At 35.1% G+C, this 5,000-nt stretch overlaps 1 protein-coding gene across 2 annotated transcripts in view; it reads left to right on the top strand.

Moving 5' to 3' along the window:
• Positions 1-5,000, top strand: part of ddah1 (dimethylarginine dimethylaminohydrolase 1) — a 64,650-nt gene that overhangs the window by 36,087 nt on the left and 23,563 nt on the right. The gene's annotated exons all lie outside the window — the stretch shown is intronic.

Below are 5,000 nucleotides of genomic sequence, written 5' to 3'. Positions count from 1 at the left end.
TTGATGAAGTTTTAATATATAATATTTTAATGCCTGTAACTGTTAGCTGATCACCAAAGACAAAATAAATTATATATAAATATAACAGTATGATTATGTATCATTCTACCCATTTAAACTGTACAGTAACATGTAATTTATTCCTGTGATCAAAGCTGAATGTTCAGCATCATTACTCCAGTCTTCAGTGTCACATGATCCTTCAGAATGATGGAGAAACATCTCATGTCATCACACACACACACACACACACACACACACACACACGAGCGTCAGCTGTTCGCTGGCATCTGTAGTCATTAACCGTCTGATGTCCATGTTGGGTCATGTGACCGTCGTGAACACACACAGGTTATTCAGGAATGTGTGTGTGAAGTTATTCATGTCACGACTCAAGGCTTCTGGAGACTCTGACCTCAGTTATCATCATATTTCTCAGGCAAGTTTAAAATATATCATGTAGAAACACGTGGATTATTCCTCACAGTCAAACAAACGTGTGTATAAGCAAGATTTGCTCCAAACTACGATTTTAACCTTAAAGGTTCACAGATTAACCCTCGTAATGCATTAAAAACTGCGTTACACTTTATTTGGTAACACTTTATTTTACAGTGTCCTTGTCACATATGGCATATGTACTTACCATAGTAATAACAGTAAATTATGCATAATTACATGTAATTAACCCTCAACTAAACCCTAATCCTATAATAAGCACATGTAGTTAATTAATATTACTCAGTCCTTAAATATATAATTACACTGTATAAATCTATAATTAACACTGTAACTGTGTAACCCTTTATTTTAAGGTGTCAATGTAACAGTGTAATTATATATTTAAGTACTGAGTAATATTAATTAACTACATGTGCTTATTATAGGATTAGGGTTTAGTTGAGGGTTAATTACATGTAATTATGCATAATTTACTGTTATTACTATGGTAAGTACATGTGACATATGTGACATTGACACTGTAAAATAAAGTGTTACTGTAACCTGTTGCATTCCCGGGATCAAACGTGTGCTTATGAAACTGTCATAACTTAATGCTTTTCAACTACAACCATATTGTATCTGATCAAATGAACAAAAATGTTAGCATGTTTTTACCGTGGTATTACCTCATTTACCCCCTTTTTGTTCATTCAGAAATTGAGAAATTCTTTGAAATTTAAAATGTTACAAGAACTACAGCAAAATCTAGTATATATATATATTTATATTTATTTATATATTTATATTTATCAATGTTTTTGGGAAATTTGATTTGAATATATCATTAAAATGAAATTTATAAAAACACATAATATGAGAATTAGCAGTGACTTCAGTGGGTTTAACCAAACTCGTGACAAACTACACTTTCTTTTTCTAACAAAACAACATCAGTATTAAATTAATGTTTTTAAACAAAATATATGGATTTTACTTGCATAAACTTTAACTTTCAGATGATAAACAGCCTGAATCTGCGTCTTTCCTTTTACATATTTACACTGTTTGATCCATGAACTTCTGATCTACAAACAAACATTCATTTTCCATTATTACACACGTAATACGCATGTGCATGACGTCATCGTTTTACGTGGAGACGTTTTCAAAAGTTTGCGTTTCCCAAAACACTGTTGTCGTGGAAACGAATGACCAAAACGCTGTTGTCGTGGAAACGAATGACCAAAACGCTGTTGTCGTGGAAACGAATGACCAAAACGCTGTTGTCGTGGAAACGAATGACCAAAATGCTGTTGTCATGGAAACGAATGACCAAAACGCTGTTGTCGTGGAAACGAATGACCAAAATGCTGTTGTCATGGAAACGAATGACCAAAACACATAAAAAGTTTTACATTTTTAGTTGAAAACGGTGTCGTTTAAACGGACCCCTCAGTTTAAACGGTTAAATCTCCTTTACATTTTCTCTTAAAAAAAATTATTATAAAAATCTGAAATAAATGTATATTTTGGTCTTATTTTGGTATATTTTGGCAGTCTTAACACATATCGAAAGTTTAATTTTCGTATAATTATTTTGTATATATAAATACACACACACGCATCTATATATTTAAGAAATATTTGCATGTATATACTGTGTATATATATTTATATATAATTTATATTATATATAAATATTTTATATATAAATAACACATATTTATTAAATATATACATGTATGTGTGTGTATTTATATATATAAAATAATTATACACAGCACACACACATATATATTATGTAAACAAAAACTTTTATTTTGGATGCCCAGCACAAAAATAATAATAATAATAATAATAATGTACAGAATGCATTAGGAGGGCATTTATTTATTCACCAAAAGGTCATGTTTTCCTGGAGTGCAACATAAGTTATGGAGGATCTTCATGCATCCTTTTACACACAACAACACGAGTGCGAGTAAACGCGTAAACGATGACGAGCTGTTGTTGTGGCGTGAACTGGCCCTTTAAGCGGAACATGATGTGCATGACATCATCAGAATAACAAACAGGAAGGAAGCAGCCGGTTGCCATGGCGACAGCATCTGTTGTTGTTTTGATTGTTTGCGCTTGTTTTTGTTTACGGCTCCGCTTGATTGGTGTGAGCTGGCGGTGATTGTGTTCCTGCTCGATAATATCCACGAGCTGTTATTAATCTCTGTGATGATGTCATTGTTCATGTCACAAATTATCATGTTGTGTTATTGTTTAAGGATTTTGACCCATTTTGGGGGGTTCGTCCGATGTTGTTACGAACTGCTCCGAGACACGAAGGTTGAGATCCAAAGGCAGCTTTAATTAAGGGGCAATCCAGACACGTAATCCAATATACAGGCAATAGGTCCAAACACAGGCAGGCCGTACAAACAAACAAACAAACAAACAAACAAACAAACAAACAAACAAACAAAACAGGCAGGGGTCAGAGGCAAAAGAGTAATCCACGGAACAGGCAAAAAATCCAAAAACCAAGCGACATGAAACCTGGGAAATGCTCGGAAATGCAGTGCAACAACATCCAAAACTTCGCAGTGAGACTAACAGGGTGATGAGGCACAGGTGAGAGCAATCAGTGATGATGAGTCCGGGCAGTGAGTTCTGGGAAATGTAGTTTGTGAGGGAGTGATAATAGTCTGGTGTGCAGTGCCCTCTGGTGGCTCTCAAGCGCACTCCAGCTGGTGACCGTTACAGTGCTATATTTTAGTTCTGCAATGTTTTTTTATTTAATATTTTGTATTTTTAGGGGGTTTTGTGGTCCTGAGTTATATTACATCTGGAGTTTATAGTCTATTTATTAACTTTTTTGAGCATAGAGAATTTAAAATTAAATTTCCAGCTTCAAACTAAAGTTGAAAAATGTATATAAAAAAGTTAAATTAAAAAAGTTCTCTTTAATTTAGTTTATTTGTTTGTGTGCGAGTGTGTGCGAGTGTGTGTGTGTGTGTGTGTGTGTGTGTGTGTGTGCGTGCGTGAGTGTGTGTGAGTGAGTATGTGTGAGTGTGTGCACGAGTGAGTGAGTGTGTGTGTTTGTGTCTGTGTGTGTGCACGAGTATGCGAGTGTGTGTGCGCGAGTGTGAGTGCGAGTGTGTGAGTGCGAGTGTGTGAGTGCGAGTGTGTGTGTACGAGTGAGTGAGTGAGTGTGTGTGCGAGTGTGTGTGCGAGTGTGTGAGTGTGTGTGTGTGTGTGTGTGTGCGTGTGTGTGTGTGTGTGTGTGTGCGAGTGTGTGTGTGCGAGTGTGTGAGTGTGTGAGTGCGAGTGTGTGAGTGCGAGTGTGTGAGTGCGAGTGTGTGAGTGCGAGTGTGTGTGTGCGAGTGAGTGAGTGTGTGTGTGTGTGTGTGCGAGTGTGTGTGTGCGAGTGTGTGAGTGTGTGAGTGCGAGTGTGTGAGTGCGAGTGTGTGAGTGCGAGTGTGTGAGTGCGAGTGTGTGTGTGCGAGTGAGTGAGTGTGTGTGTGTGTGTGTGCGAGTGTGTGTGCGAGTGTGTGTGCGAGTGTGTGTGCGAGTGTGTGTGTGTGTGAGTGAGAGTGTGTGTGTGTGTGTGTGTGTGCGCTCGTGCGTGTGCGTGTGTGTGTGTGTGCGAGTGTGTGTGTGTGCAAGTGTGTGTGCGAGTGTGTGTGTGTGTTTGTGTCTGTGTGTGTGCGCGAGTGAGTGTGTGTTTGTGTCTGTGTGTGTGCGCGAGTATGCGAGTGAGTGTGTGTGTGAAGGTTACAGTAAGTGAGGGAATGTGCAGCACATGCTACTGATGAAGGAAACTCAGTGTCTGTGTGTTATTATCTGAAGAATATGAACTATGTGAGGTATGTGATGTGATCCAGGTGTGTGTGTGTGTGTGTGTGTGTATCATTAATCCCAGTTGTGTTGTAAATAATGTTTAAAACTAATCATCGAGTGGTCAGTAGTGATGTCGCTGTGTCACATGACCCACAAATATTAACATATTGAATATGAACCATGGCCCACATATACAGTGTATGGTCTTAAGTAAATATGTAAATTTTTATAAACTTTAAAAACAATAAATTAATGATAGCAAATCCTTTTTTTATACTAACATCTTTATTTTTGGTTTAAATGTTTTAAAGCACAATTTGTTTTTAATTATTTTTATTTATATAAAAATTGTTTTTATTTAAATGGAATGCTTCCATTTTTATTATAAGTAAATATATATATATATATTTTTTTTTTTTGTAATAGTTTGTATGTTATGGTTAATTTGCTGTTTTGAAAAATATATGCCATCATTTTAATTTTATATTTATTTTTACTTTTTAAATAATCTAATCATAGCAAATACAATATTTAAAAGAATTATAATTTTTATGAATATGACATTTTATTATTATACACTTTTATTTTTTTATATTATAAAATATTTGAATGTATGTTAATATTTGTTTTAACTTTTTAAATAAATTTATCATAGCAAATATTTTTATTTATACACAATTTCATATATATAATTTATAATGAAATTGTGTATAAATAAAAATATT

Source organism: Squalius cephalus (genome assembly GCF_949319135.1).
Source record: "Squalius cephalus genome assembly, chromosome: 18".
NCBI lineage: Eukaryota > Metazoa > Chordata > Actinopteri > Cypriniformes > Leuciscidae > Squalius > Squalius cephalus.
The sequence above is the reverse complement of the archived record's forward strand: the minus strand, read 5'-3'. Positions and strand labels throughout refer to the sequence as shown.